Source organism: Triticum urartu, chromosome 2 (assembly GCF_003073215.2).
Source record: "Triticum urartu cultivar G1812 chromosome 2, Tu2.1, whole genome shotgun sequence".
Classification (NCBI taxonomy): Eukaryota; Viridiplantae; Streptophyta; class Magnoliopsida; order Poales; family Poaceae; genus Triticum; species Triticum urartu.
Window position 1 is genome coordinate 245,914,959 of NC_053023.1, and position 16,251 is coordinate 245,931,209.

Below are 16,251 nucleotides of genomic sequence, written 5' to 3' on the forward strand. Positions count from 1 at the left end.
GAGACACCAAACGGGCGCCCGGTACACCGTGCCACGGTGCATCTACCGCATCATAGCCCACCCCTAGGGTCAGCGCTACACACGGCCGCTGAGGGAGTCCTGGATTAGGGGGTGTTCAGGTAGCCGGACTATACCTTCAGCCGGACTCCAGGACTATGAAGATACAAGATTGAAGACTTCGTCCCGTGTCCGGATGGGACTTTCCTTGGCGTGCAAGGCAAGCTTGGCGATGCGGATATTCAAGATCTCCTACCATTGTAACCGACTTTGTGTAACCCTAACCCTCTCCGGTGTCTATATAAACTGGAGGGTTTTTAGTCCGTAGGATAACTTCATCATACAACAATCATACCATAGGCTAGCTTCTAGGGTTTAGCCTCCTTGATCTCGTGGTAGATCTACTCTTGTACTACCCATATCATCAATATTAATCGAGCAAGACGTAGGGTTTTACCTCCATCAAGAGGGCCCGAACCTGGGTAAAACATTGTGTCCCTTCTCTCCTATTACCATCCGCCTAGACGCACAGTTCGGGACCCCCTACCCGAGATCCGCCGGTTTTGAAACCGACATTGGTGCTTTTATTGAGAGTTCCTCTATGTCGTCGCTTTTAGGCCCGATGGCTCCTTTGATCATCAACAACGATGCAGTCCAGGGTGAGACTTTTCTCCCCGAACAGATCTTCGCCGTCAGCGGCTTCGCACTGCGGGCCAATTCGCTTGGCCACCTTGAGCAGATCGAAAGCTACGCCCCTGGCCATCAGGTCAGGTTTGGAATCCTAAACTACACGGCTGACATCCGCGGGGACATGATCTTCGAAGGATTTGAGCCACAGCCAAGCGCGCCGCACTGTCTGATGGGCATGATATAGCTCTGTCGCCGAACAGTGCCTTGGAGGCCACACACGCATCGGTTCCGACCATTGATTCGGAGCCTACCGCGCCGACCGAGGATTAGCGGTTGGACGCTACCTCGGGGGCTGCGATCTCAGAGGCGATCGAGCCGAACTCCAGCCCCGCACTCCGCATGGCCCATGACTCCGAGGAGCCGGATTTCTTTTCGAACTCCGAGCCCCCCGCGCCCCTGCCGATCGAATCCGATTGGGCGCCGATAATGGAGTTCACCGCCGTAGACATCTTTCAGCACTCGCCCTTTGGCGACATCCTGAATTCGCTAAAGTCTCTCTCTTTATCAGGAGAGCCCTGGCCGGACTACGGTTAGCAAGGATGGGATTCGGATGATGAAGAAATTCAAAACCCACCCACCACCCACTTCGTAGCCACAGTTGACGACTTAACCGACATGCTCGACTTTGACTCCAAGACATCAACGGTATGGACGACGATGCAGGAGACAACCAAGAACCAACGCCTATAGGGCATCGGACAGCCACCTCATCTCACGATGTGTACATGGTGGATACCCCTAATGGAAGCAACAACGAGGAAAACGGGGATGGAAAGAGGGATCGATCTCTCGAAAAACAATCAAAGCGTCGGCGTAGACGCCGACCCAAGCCCCGCCTTGATAAAGACCCAGCCATAGAGCAGGATGAGCCGGTAGACGACGAGCATGCCTTAGAGCAACCGTCCCAAAAGGACAACCCAGATAGAGAAACCAAACATCCCTCCCCCGGCAAAAATGGCATTCCGGACGACCCTACGCCGGACAAGCCCACGAAGCAGAGGAACCTCCACAAACAGCTCGTTGCAACCGCACGCAGCCTGAAAAAGCAGAAGCGGAAGCTAAAAACTACGGAAGATGCACTCAGGATCAGATGGAGTAAAGTAATCAATACCGTAGACAAATACGGCGACAGTCGCCGTACTAAAAGCTATCCGAAGAGAAAGCTACTGCCTGAATTTGACGAGGAGGCCTTAGAGCCCTCGCATTCCAAAAGTGAGAAAGCCACACGGTCGGATAGACAACCCCATGGCCACCATAAAGTGGCAAGCAGCGCCGCACTTAAGCCGGCATGTGACCCACCTAAGGATTCGCATCATGGCCCAGCCAGGTCCATTTACGGGCCAAGAAAGCAAGCTCTAGTAAGCAATGCAATAAAGCCATTATCAGAATCCGGCACACCCAAATACAGGGGTGCCGCACACCCCCTATGTTTCACCAATGAGGTCCTGGATTATGAATTTCTAGCGGGATTCAAACCCGTAAACATAGGGGCATATGATGGAACAACAGACCCCGGAGTCTGGATCGAGGATTATATCCTCCACATACATATGGCTAGAGGAGATGACCTCCACGCCATAAAATACTTACCCCTCAAGCTTAAAGGGCCAGCCCAGCATTGGCTCAAAAGCCTTCCTGAAAACACAATCAAAAGTTGGGAAGAGCTCGAGGACGCTTTCCGAGCAAATTTTCGAGGGACCTATGTCCGCCCTTCAAATGCAGACAATCTTAGTCACATAACTCAATAGCCCAGAGAGTCAGCTTGGCAATTCTGGAATAGATTTCTTACTAAAAAAATCAGATAGTCGACTGTCCAGACACTGAAGCCTTAGCGGCTTTCAGGCATAATGTCCGAGACGAATGGCTCGCCAGACACCTCGGCCAAGAAAAGCCAAGAACAATGGCCGCACTAACAAGCCGCATGACCCGCTTTTGCGCAGGAGAGGACAGCTGGTTGGCAAGATGCAGCACCAGTGACCCAAGTACATCTGAAACTAGGGATGGAAACGGAAAACCGCGACGCAATAAGGACCGTCGCCGGACTAAGGAAAAAAGTGCGAAGAGCACTGCAGTAAACGACGGATTCAAAAGCTCACGACAGAATCAGAAAAAGCCGCCCCTCCAAGATAACAGGGACGACCTATCCAACCTAAACAAAATCTTGGATAAGATATGTCAAATACAGAGCACTCCCGGAAAGCCTGCTAACCATACCCACAGAGATTGTTGCGTTTTCAAACAATCCGGCAGACTCAACGCCGAACACAAGGGGCTCGACACACCAAGCGAAGACGAGGACGAACCCCAAAAGCAGAGTACCAGGAAACAAAAGAATTTCCCACAAGAAGTAAAAACAGTAAGCTTACTCCACATAACAAAACGTGCGGCGCCCATAAAGGTACGCGCCCCACGGCCTATCCCAAAGGAATCCCGCCACTGGTTGTCAAAACCAATCATCTTCGATCATCTTGATTATTCTAGAAGTATCAGGAACCCAGGCTGGACTGCCCTGGTACTCGACCCAATAATTGGCGGACTCCAGTTTTCAAATGTCCTTATGGACGGTGGCGGCGGAATCAACCTGATATATCAGGACTCAATCCGCCACATGGGGATCGACCCAAAAAGAATTCGCCACAGCAAAACCTCCTTTCAAGGAGTAACGCCAGGTCCGGACACCCATTGCATGGGTTTTCTCCGGCTCAAGGTTATTTTCAGCTCTACCGATAACTTCCGTCGCGAAAAGCTGACTTTCCACATCGTCCCATTCTCAAGTCGCTACCAAGCACTACTGGGACGCGAAGCTTTCGCCCGCTTTAACGCAATACCGCATTATGCATCTCTTACGCCTAAGATGCCCGGTCCACGCGGCATCATCTCCTTAAAGGGGAAGCAGTGAGAACACCTCCCCCTAGCGGATGATTGTGCGTCCGCTTTAATAGCCCCACAATACAATGGCTTCACCAGCCAGAACATCGGAACAGGTCATTAAGACCACGGACACGGATAGACGTGTCCAGCAAAAAAGTATCGTTGATAAAGGCTTAGTGGCCATATACCCCTGCACTAGGGGCTTCACACGTGTAAAATAAGAGACAATAAAGCTCAATTTTTCATATTTTTCTTTACACTTTGTTTATTTCATATAACTTTTGTTCGGCACGCCCCTTTTTCAACTTAGTTGCTCTCTTTTTACAGATGAACGTCGTGTTGCACCCATCCAGGATACGGCACAACGGAGACACAGGCGCAGACGTGCAGTAGGGACCCGTTCCAAGGATTCTTTTCAGGTTAAGACCCTGCGTAAACCTTTTTTACTGTCTCTTGTTGATACACATCCCCTGGTTCTATGACCAAGGAGGAGGCTGGCATCTTGGCATGTGGCCACGTCAGAATTCTTGCGCGTACCTAGACACTAGGGGCTTATACCTCAGAGCGTTACCTCGCCCGCTCTCATAATGACCGAATACCTTAGGCAGTGTTCGGTTTAGCGAGTTTGGCCTTATATGCATCAGCTCCGAGTCATGATTTTGGTCAAATGTTAGGTTGCCCGGCTCCTGTGTTCGGCCGCCTTACGTTTCGCTCTATCGGCTAAGGCGGCACCAGGAGAACTACTGCGATTGTGCCCTGGTTCGGCCAGGCGAGCACCTCAGTAGAGAAAGCCGAAAACCGACTGTCATGATATGGCATGAGACTGGTCAACCACTCGATGACTCTCCGGAATCTGTAGGATTCCTCCGCATTAACGAAGGGCCGTTTCCCGGCCAGGCACATACGTGTCCTGAATTCGGGCGAGCGCAGTCGCCACCAGGGGCTACCTAAATAGTCCCATTGTCAAGCTCCTATGGCTAAGTGAAAGTGTTAAAGCATTATAGTCCGGTTGCCTAGCTCGCTGCGCTATCACCTCCTTTGTAGGACCAAGACGTTGGATTAAGTGTGAAAATGCGCCTTCTGCGAGCACGCCCGCACTATGTGCATGGGGGCTGAAGCCAATGACTGCAATCTTTCATATTCTGTATATATATCTTAAAACGGCCGCATAGGAGGTGTTCCAAATACTTGAAGCCACAAGTATAAAAGGCTACTACAATTCATCAAAATATTGCTTTATAATTACATATGCTATCAGAACATAGCATCCTTCGAGCACTGCGCCTCTAATACACGAGAGCCTTCAAGGACTTCCTGAAAATAGTGCTCGGAGGGTACTCGGCTTTTGTCCATCCATGCGCCCTCTATGCATGCTGACCTCTTCATCACATTGATACGCGGCACCGCGTCAAGGACTTACTGCACCAAGCTGAAATAACTTTTTGGCTCCGATCTCCCCGGCCATAGATGACCCATGACGTACTTCATGGCGAGTCCGGACAATCTATTCAATTCGGGCCATTGCGCAAGCCGATCGTCCACTGCCAGTGGACGCTCTGGATTCTGGAACTGCAACCAGAAAAGCCTTTCCACTTTGTGATTTTCTTGATCTCGAAAGTATTCGGTCGCATCAGCAGCACTCGCTGCCAAATCCAGATAGGTGTCCTCCGCACTCCACATCCGGTCCAACGGAGCAAACTTCGGATCACAAAACTTCCTCCGCAGCATAAAGGGCTTTCCAGCCGCAATCTGTCCGGCCTGACGTAGCTCCTCCTTCGCATCTCTCATCGCAGAGCGAGCTTCCTTGGCATCAGCAATGGCCTTCTCTAAGTTCGTCTGTCTCGCCCGGTCTTCTTTCTCAAGAAACTTGCAACGGTCAGCAGCACTTTTTAACTTCGCGGCTGTAACGCCCTCGATGCGGCTATATCTCCCACGTGTCGAGGAACGACTTAGAGGCATAACCGCATTGAAAGCAATGTCGCAAGTCAGGAAATCATCACACATTCCATGTACATAAATAATATGAAGGGGAGGTACATAGTTGGCTTACACTCGCCACGTCACATCAAAGTACATAAATAACATCCATCATACAAATCACTCATGGCCCGACTACGGTGCCAAAATAGAAAAGACCCCCAACATGCGACAAGGCCCTGAATCGATAACCCCAACTAGGCACCACTACTGATCATCGGGAAAAGAAACATAATAACGCTGAGAGTCCTCGTCGAACTCCCACTTGAGCTCGTACTCGTCACCTGAAGCGAAATCACCTGGACCTGCATCTGGAATTATAGTATCTGTGAGCCACAGGGACTCAGCAATCTCGCACCCTCGCGATCAAAACTATTTAAGCTTATAGGAAGGATAAGGCAAGTATGTGGAGCTGCAGCAAGCGACTAGCATATGTGGTGGCTAACTTATACGCAAAAGAGAGCGAGAAGAGGAGGCAAGGCGCGAGCGAGAAGCTAAAGGAAAATCCTGCGCAAGTATAACTCCAACACCGTGTCCACTTCCCGGACTCCGCCGAGAAGGGGCCATCACGGCAACACACGCAGTTGATTCGTTTTAATTAATTAAGGTTTAAGTTATCTACAACCGGACATTAACAAATTCCCATCTGCCCATAACCGCGGGCACGGCTTTCGAAAGTTCAATCCCTGCAGGGGAGTCCCAACTTAGCCCATGACAAGCTCTCATGGTTAACGAAGGAAAAGACCTCCTCCCAAGACGTTCCGATCAGACTCGGTATCTCGGTAACTCAAGACACTTCGACAGGTTAAAACAAGACCAGCAACACCGCCCGAATGTGCCGACAAATCCCGATAGGAGCTGCACATATCTCTTTCTCAAGGCACACTCAGATTGTCCTAGGTACGGGTAGGCCAGCCCAGAGTTGCCCCTGGTGGCCACCGGTAGCTGACAGGTGGACCAACACTCAGAGGAGCACTGGCCCGGGGGGGTTAAAATAAGATGACCCTTGAGTCTGCAGAACCCAAGGGAAAGAAAAGGCTAGGTGGCAAATGGTAAAACCAAGGTTGGGCATTGCTGGAAAAGCTTTAATCAAGGCGAAATATCAAGGGGTTCCCATTATAACCCAACCGCGTAAGGAACGCAAAATCTGGGAACATAACACCGATATGACGGAAACTAAGGCGGCAAGAGTGGAACAAAACACTAGGCGAGACGCCGAGCCTTCCACCCTTTACCAAGTATATAGATGCATTAAGATAACATAGCAATATAATGATATCCCAACAAGTAAATAAAAGATGTTCCAACAAGGAACGGCTCCAATCTTCACCTGCAACTAGCAACGCTATAAGAGGGGCTGAGCAAAGCGGTAACATAGCCAATCAACGGTTTTCTAGGACAAGGTGGGTTAAAGGTTCAACCATGGCAATTGGGAGGCTGACAAGCAAAAGGTAGGCATCGTAGCAGTGGCATAGCAAGAGCGAGCAAACTAGCATAGCAAAGATAGTAGTGATTTCGAGGGTATGATCATCTTGCCTGCATAGTTGTCAGAGTTGACTGGATCCTCACAAGCAAACTCAACGGGCTCCTCGGTAGCGAACTCGTCTCCCGGCTCTACCCAACAAGACAAACAAGCAACAAGGATACAATCAACCACGTGCAAGACCAAGCAATATGATGAAATGATGACATGCTATGCGGGATGCGATGCGGGATGCAAAATGCAAGATATGACAGGAAATGCATGAACCTGGCCTCAACTTGGAATTCCAAGGGTGCCACTGGATAGAGGGGATGAAATCTCTTGAAAATGATATAAATATCATTGGAATCGGAGTTACGGTTTGGAAATGGCAAGCGTTTTAAGATAGGACACCGGTCTGCGATTTACAGCAAGTAGGCATTTAAATGCAATGAAATAAACATGCTACAGCCACCAAACATGAAAACAAAATACATGGCAGTGATGTACACAAGATGGTTAACAAAACACTAGCACTGAGCCATAGGCAAATTCATCCATTAAGAGGTTCAAACAAGCATGGCAAAAAAATGAATATGCAAAACAGATTCCAGACTTTGTGAAATTAACACTAGCCTGAAATTTCAGATCACGATGCTCTCTTTGGAGAAGCAAAACAACATGATAAATGACCTGAACATGACAAGTAAGAACATGGCATGGAGATACTCAACAAGCTTAACAAAACACCCAAAGTGACCTGGGGTCAAAAGGGTTCACAAAATACTCTACCGAGCTCACGAACATAGCTCGAACACAATCAGTTTTCAGACTTTGTGAAAACTGAGACATGCAGAAATTTAACTCACGAAGGCATGTAAACAAGCTCGATGCACTCACCATGGTGCAAGTCATGGCAAGGAAAGCATATATCCATAAAGAAGACATAATATGCTAGCTACAAATGGCAAGAACAATGTCATAGCATGCATGGAACACTAACGGTAGCATCGGCAAAATCGCAAACAAGTTGACGATCTGCCCAGATTAACAACGAAGCAAAAGTTGAGCTCGATTGAGTCAACCTAGGGCACTCCATATATGCAAACAAAGACATTGATGGATAGAGCATAACATAAATATCAAAACTCCCTTACGGATCATCCTCAAGAGAGGCACGGATCACTAGGAAACAAGCTGGACATATAGTATCATGAACTAAAATATCCCAGACAGTGAAAATCACCAAGTCCCTGAAAACTGATTTCCCGGGTGCCTCACTTTGCAAGCTTGCACAAGCACCACACACATCCTAAAAATGCATGGGTTGCACCTCTGGAAAGAAGACAAAATGCTTAACAAAACATATGAAGGACTCATAGGCATAGCATGCACACAATAATCATGGCAAAAATGACAAAAGTGCATGATGAACTAACGGATCTGTAATTTAACTCATGAAGCCTCCTACTAACAGCATTTTGGGAATCAAGATGACCTCAAATGCAAATGATGCAATGGAATGAAATGATGTACATGTCGAGACGAAGATTTTGATATATCATATGCCCAAAACGGAGCTACGGTTGCGGAGATACAAGCAGTCAAAGAATGCATAAAAATCTGGGAGATTAGGGTTTCGGGGAGAGGTCAACCCGATCCAGATCCAGATCCAGATCGGCACGCGGATCAAGGAACGCCGGGGATCACTGTAGCTGGCCGGAACTTGGCCGCCGGAGACGCGGGAGGAGGCCGGCCGGGGCGGATCCGGTGGTCGCCGGGGCGATGGCGCCCGGCGCGGTGGCGCGGAGGCCCGCGGGCGGAGGCGGCGGTGGTCCGGCGGCGCTACGGGCACCGGCCGGCAAGGGCGCGCACGGCGGTGCGGCGGAGGCGATGGCGTCCCGCGGCGGCGCCGGTTGCCGGAGGCGCGGAAGGCGGCGGCGCTCGGGGAAAGGAGGAGGCGCGCGGGCGCGGGCTCGCGGGGGCCGTCCCCGGGCCTGGCGGGCCGCGGCGGCGGTGGAGGCGCGGCTGCCACGTGGTGAGCCCTCATTGGCTGCGGGCGGCGGCGGCGGTTGTCCGGGCCGGGACGGACATGTCCGGCTCGGCGCGGGGATTTTTAGGGTTTCGGAGGTGGAAGACGATCCGAAAACGGAGGGTCCTTTAAATAGGCATAGAGGGAGCTAGGAGAGTCCAAAAGAGGTGCGGTTTTCGCCCACGCGATCGTGATCGAACGATCTAGGACATGGAGAAGAGTTTGGTGGGTTTTGGGCCAAATTTGGGGGGTGTTGGGCTGCAACACACACAAGGCCTTTCGGTCCCTCGGTTAACCGTTGAAGTATCAAACGAAGTCCAAATGGTACGAAACTTGACAGGCGGTCTACCGGTAGTAACCCAAGGCCGCATGACAAGTCTCGGTCCAATCCGGAAATGTTTGAACCCCACACATGAAAGAAAGCTAGAAATGGCCACCGGAGGAGAACGAAGCGCCGGAATGCAAAACGGACAACGGGGAAAATGCTCGAATGCATGAGATGAACATGTATGCAAATGCAATGCACGAGATGACATGATAAGAGATGCACGAAAACAAAAACAACACAAGGAGACAAAGACCCGAACCCGAGAAATAAATATAACTTAATGCCGGAAACGGCAAGAGTTGGATACAAATATGGAAAGTATATCTGGGGCGTTACAACGGCCATCTCGTCCATCTCCTTCTTGCTTCGGCAGTGAGCAGCCTGTTCGGCTCTCAGCTCTTCAGGGGCCTTCTCGGCAGCCGCATCACTTTTCCTGGCTTGTTCCTTAGCTCGGGCAAGTTCCGCCCGAAGACTCTCCACGGTGGCCGCACCATCTGCGTCAAGCACACACATTGTAACATACTAGCATAAAGCTCCTCTTACCAGATGCCGCCCGAGGAATTGCATACCTTGAGCCTCATCAAGCCGCTCGTTGACGAGCGCGATGTCGGCATCCGCCACGTCAAGTTGCCGCTTTAGTTCGGCAAAATCATCAGTTTGGCTCGATTTCGGACACTTCGCCACCTGTATACAAAGGTGACATTTTAGACCTGGGATTATGATCCTCTACGCGTCGTCAATTTTGACAACACACAGAGTCTCAGGGGCTACTATCTACACAGGGTGCATCTTGTTTATGCGCAACTGACGAAGAAGTACATTATCAAACGTACCTCAAAACCCGTCAGCAAACTTCTGACGGCCTCATGCAATCCGCTTTCCGCGGACGAAATCTTTCCAATCACCATACCCATCAATGCACGGTGCTCCTCTGAGATAGAAGCTCGCCCCAGCAGAATCATCAGCTCCTCCGACCGTGCATCGGACGGTGCCGGACTCGTCCTATAACCTCCATCGAAGGCCAGACGCGGAGAACCTTGGGGGACATATGGCTACCTTCCACCCCTGCCGGATTCGGAGAAACCCTCCGCGACGACACCTCAGGGTCGCCCGCCTCGCCAGGCGGTACGGCAGGGGGAGGCGTTCCACTCTCCATCATCTCGGGAAGAAGATCCCCCGAAGACGACCTCTACTAAGAAGGGCTGAGGTCCGAGCTACAAAGTAAAATTTCAGTTAATCTTCTCAGATAAAAAGCAAGGATTTCTCTCATCCCTCTAAAGGAAATCTTTCTCTACTTACGGTTCGTTGGAGGGCTGATCCCTTTGAGGGCGTAGTTTGGCCGAGGATCTCCCCGGCGTCGAACCCTCTGACGAGGACTTTTTCCCCCGCTTTGAGGCCATGGTCTCCGGGTCTTCAGAGGCGGCCCTCTTCTTCCCCTTAGGAGAGGAATTGTCGGTTCCTCCCTTCGGAGAAGCCTCCTTCAAGGAGGCCATAGTTTCCTTGTCCTCCATCTCACTTCCCTCCAAAGGCACGATCTTCAACATCCTGACTAGCACGGGATCCGGCCTGGTCTCAGGAAGGGGAGCCGGACACCTAATCAGCTTTGCCTTCGCTATCCACTCCTGTTTAAACGGACAGCTCTTTTAGGGGCGAATTTATGACAATTTTACGGATAGCGAGTCCGGGCACAAGGTTACTTACTTGAGTATCCGGGCGATTGCAGCTTAAACCTGCGTCCTCGGTCAAATCCGAACACATTGCTTGTGATCCGAAGAACATTTTATACATCTCCACGGGCGTTGCGCCCATAAAATGCTGGAGAGCTCGTGGTCCCTCCAGATTAAACTCCCACAGACGAAGGGAGCGATGTTTGCCGGGCAGTGTTCGGCGAATCAGCATGACCTGCGTCACCTTGACCAGGTCGAGGTCTCTTTCTAAGAGATCCCTGATGCGGCCCTGCACCAAGGGCATGTCTTTGTTTAACCCCCAATCTAATCCTTTGCTGACCCATGACGCTAGCCGTGATGGGGGACCCAAGCGAAAGGCAGGAGGCGCCACCCACTTGGCGCTCCTGGGAGCAGTGATATAGAACCACTCTCGTTGCCACAAGCCGAGCTCCTCTTGAAAGGAGCCCTCGGGCCATGGAGCATCAGCATTCTTACTTATGACAGCACCTCCGCACTCTGCATGCCGTCCCTCGATCATCTTCGGCTCCACTCCAAAAGTCTTGAGCCATAATCCAAAGTGAGGAGTAACACGGAGGAATGCTTCGCACACAACGATGACTGAGGAAATGTGGAGGATGGACTCCGGAGCTAAGTCATGAAATTCCAACCCATAATAGAACATCAGCCGCCTCATGAAGGGATCCATCGGGAAGCCTAACCCCCGAAGGAAGTGAGACATGAACACTACGCTCTCACCGGGATGGGGACTGGGAATAGCCTGCCTTTGAGCAGGCAACCTATGAAAAATTTCAGCGGTCAAGAACTTAGCCTCTCTCAACTTTAGCACGTCCTCCTCCGTGATGGAGGAGGGCATCCATCGGCCTAGAAGGCCAGAACCGGACATTGTCGAAGGTCCGAAGTTCCTGGAATCTGGAGCCTAGGGTGTTGGAACTCAAGGCGATGGGCGAACTTGTTTTGAGATTGGGGAAAAGGAATAAGGCCCTGGTCTCTTTATAAGAGGTTGAATACCAGAAGCCCTCCCCGTAACCGTTTGGGACTCGCCTTTAATCGAGAAGACATGCTAACGGGCATGATTGGGTTACCCATGTCAGTATTGATGAGAATCCCATAAATGGGGGACACGATCTCTGCTTTAACAAGACGTGCCAAGGAAACCGCCTCGCAAAACATGCTGAGGTGGAGAAGTGAAAACGATTTGAATAAAGGCTTGGCCGTAGTGTGATGTCACGCAGCGGAATACGTCAGCAGATTAGATTTGTGTTAATATTATTCTCTCTGTGGCAATACGTGGAAACTTATTTTGCAGAGCCGGACACTACTCTTGGTGTTTACAAACTTTTATGAAGAATTTGGAGGAGGAACCCGCCCTGCAGAGCCGGACTCGTCGTCATTGAAGCCTAGTTCAAGGGCTACTGAGGGAGTCCTGGATTAGGGGGTGTTCGGGAAGCCGGACTATACCTTCAGCCGGACTCCAGGACTATGAAGATACAAGATTGAAGACTTCGTCCCGTGTCCGGATGGGACATTCCTTGGCGTGAAAGGCAAGCTTGGCGATGCGGATATTCAAGATCTCCTACCATTGTAACCGACTTTGTGTAACCCTAACCCTCTCCGGTGTCTATATAAACCGGAGGGTTTTTAGTCTGTAGGACAACTTCATCATACAACAATCATACCATAGGCTAGCTTCTCGGGTTTAGTCTCCTAGATCTCGTGGTAGATCAACTCTTGTACTACCCATATCATCAATATTAATCGAGCAGGACCTAGGGTTTTACCTCCATCAAGAGGGCCTGAACCTAGGTAAAACATTGTGTCCCTTTTCTCCTATTACCATCCACCTAGACGCACAGTTCGGGACCCCCTACCCGAGACCTGCCGGTTTTGACACCAACAGCCGCCAACACATAACCTACAAACACCAGAAACTAGTTGCAACTCCTGGACAGAGTACTAGGGTGATTAAGAAGCCGAGAGGGTCAATTAAGGATCCCAATGAGTGGTAGTAGCTGTTCATGGATCACAGACACAGAACTCAGTTCCTAAGAATGGTTTCAATGAGACAACCCACCATGTACTCCTACATGGCCTCTCACCGCTACCTTTACCAAATCGTGTTCACACACTTAGCTCACACACAATAGGACATGTTCATCACCATTCCAATTCATTCCCGATGAATCAGACCCAGCACAACTCTATGCAATAGCAGGCATGACAAACAAGCATGAATGAGTAGGCACATCAGGGCTCAAACAACTCCTACTCATGCTAGTGGGTTTCATCTATTTACTTTGGCAATGACAGGTCATGCAGAGGAAAGGGGTTCAACTATCGCAACATGTAACAGTTGAATCGTTGTTGTCCTAATGCAGTAAAAGAGAGCAGGAGCGAGAGAGTGGGATTGTATCGGAATGAACAAGGGGGTTTTGCTTGCCTGGCACTTCTGAAGATAGTATAACTCTTCATCGGTGTCATCAATCACATCATCGAAGTAACGTCTACTGAGAGGGGACAATCACCGGAAAACACAAAAGAACCAACACTCGCTGCAATGCAAAATCAAATGAATGTCATGTCATGTTAAGGAACTAAATTGACCTAATGCAGCAGTAAGCCAAGTTAATTGAAGTGGAATTCAAACAGGGTTAAACTCCAACTCCAAATGCTAGTTCATAAATTGTCCTAATCATGATTTATCCTATTCAGTTAGGTTAACTTGTTCAATCATGCATGAAAGTGCCATAAACAGATTCTTCATATTTTTCTGATCATTTTTCATATATAATTTATTTCATTCTGAGCTACGGTTGAATTTCTATGATTCTTGGAAGTTTAAAACATTTTCTGGAATTTCCTGAAAAAACATAAATCCAGAAAATGCTTTACTACGTCAGCATGACATAGGTGTGACGTCAGCAGGTCAACTGGGTCGGCCAAGTTAAACCTGACCAGTGGGACCCACTGGTCAGTGACTCAGTCCACTAACTGAGTTAGTTTGTGTTAAACTAACCTAACTAGGCTGTTAGCAGGGCGGGGCCCACATGTCAGTGACTTGTTTAGTTGTCTAAATTAGCTGGTTCTAATTAATCTAGAGTTAACTAATCAGGGGCTTGGGCCCACACGTCAGGACGCAGGGGAGGTCAAACAAGGGTCAAACCCTGCCAACGTTGATTCGCCGGCGAGGCCGAGACGGCGGAGGGGCTCGGATTTTGACCTCCGGCGACCAAATTAGCGGCCGAGACCACCGGTGCGAAGCCAGGCTCTCGCGCATCCAATGGAACACGCAAGAGCCCGTGGGATGGCCAAAGGCGACGACGGCATCAAGGTCAGCGGCGGCCGGAGCAAGGGCTCGACCGGCGTGATGCTATGGTGTACGGGAGAGATAGATGAGCAGTGATATGGCTTCCTGGGAGCACGCTGAGCACGATGGAACGCACGTCCATGAGCTGTAGCGACTATGGCCACGGCGACGCCATGGCCGGCGGGGCGAAGCTCTCGGGCGCGCTGGCTAGGCTAGCTAGGGGAGGCAAACGAGCTTGGGGGGAGAGGGGAAAAACGGCGAGGCTCACTGGGAGGTCGAAGCGCAGCTGAGTGGGCTCGGGGTCGACCTGGAATCGACGAATTTGTCGATGGCGTCCGGCGGCTGTGCTCGGGGAAGACGACTCGTGGCGGCGATGTGGGGCTCCCGCGGTGGCATGGCTCGGAGTGGAAGAAGGAGGGGGTCGAGGCGGAGCCTCTGAGCGTGTTGGCGAGGCGAAGCAGTGGCTGTGGCTGTGGCCACGACAACAGCGAGCGGCGGTGACGACGGCGCTTGGCGCATGTGAGAGAGAGAAGCAGAGGAGAGGAGGGCCACTGGGAAGAGTGATAGGGGTCAGGGCTTGCGTGGCGTCTCCATAGAAGGCTAGGGCGTCGACGGGGAGCGGCAAGCAGGAGCTGGCGAGGTGCGTGGCCAGCGCGCGGCGAGAACGCGCTCGTCCTTCTATTCGGGGAGGAAGACGACAGGGAGGCTACGGTGGTGGGCTGGGCCAGCCACTTGGGCCGCCAGGTAAGCCCAGGTACTATCTCTCTCTCTCTTTTTCTTCTGTTTTGCATTTTCTATAATTTGATTTGATTTAGTTTTAGACACTAAATCATTTTGTTGCTTCTGATAATTCTTGTAGGGACTAGTTGGATTATTCCAAATCCCTTCACCAAAGATCAGAATTATTGGACATATATTAATTAATTAATTAATAAATATATATCCAATGCAAATAGTTATTGATTTAATTCAAAGGCCCAAAATAAATATCTCTGAGATTCCAAAAATATTGTTTTATGTTTTACCTCTTGCCAATATTTTCAGAGACTAAGAGGAACATTTTCTTGGACTTCTTTGAAAAGATTTTAATGTTGATTATTTTTGAAGTGATTTATGTGGGTTTCAACTAACCTCAATTCAACTTTCAGAATTTAGACATGATGCATGATGCTCACTCAGGTAATTAGCTACAAGCAAAATCTAGGGCTGTGAAACGAGAAAGTTTCTGAAACTGGATATTGTATTGATACACGGACATGCTGCCTTGCTTGAGATTATGGAACTCTTCATGCTTGCTCTCAGCCACACTTGGTGGGATGTGATGAGCTTTGAAATCTCGGCGGAAATCATCCCAGATAATCACACGACCTCCTCTGGAATTTCTATATTGTTGAAACCACTCAGCAGCTTGGTCCTTGAGATGAAACGAAGCAAACTTGACAAAGTCCTCAGGTCTAACATTGCTACATTCAAAATGCTTTCAAATATCCACGAGCCAGTCATCGGCATCTGTGGCCTCAACACAGTTGCTGAAGGACTTCGGCAAGTTTGCGAGGAACTGGTTGAGGGTAGCAAACTAAGTCTGATTATTGCCTTGGCCTTGATTTCATTGGTTGCCTTGCCCTTGGTTGCGCTCTTGCAAGAGTTGCAAAAGCATATGAGTGTTGGCGTTGGTGGCTGCCATGACAGCTTGCCATGCCTCCAGAGGTGGAGGTGGTGGCGGAGGGTTCGACTAATCCCCATCACCACGGTCCAGATTCTGGCGCATTGGAGGAGCCATCCTGAAGAGGGTGACATCCGTTAGAATTTCGAAAGATAGATATTCAAGCTGAATCAATGGATCGAAATTGCAACATATATTCTCACAATAAACATTCGAACAAGGATGAACGAATGAATTCA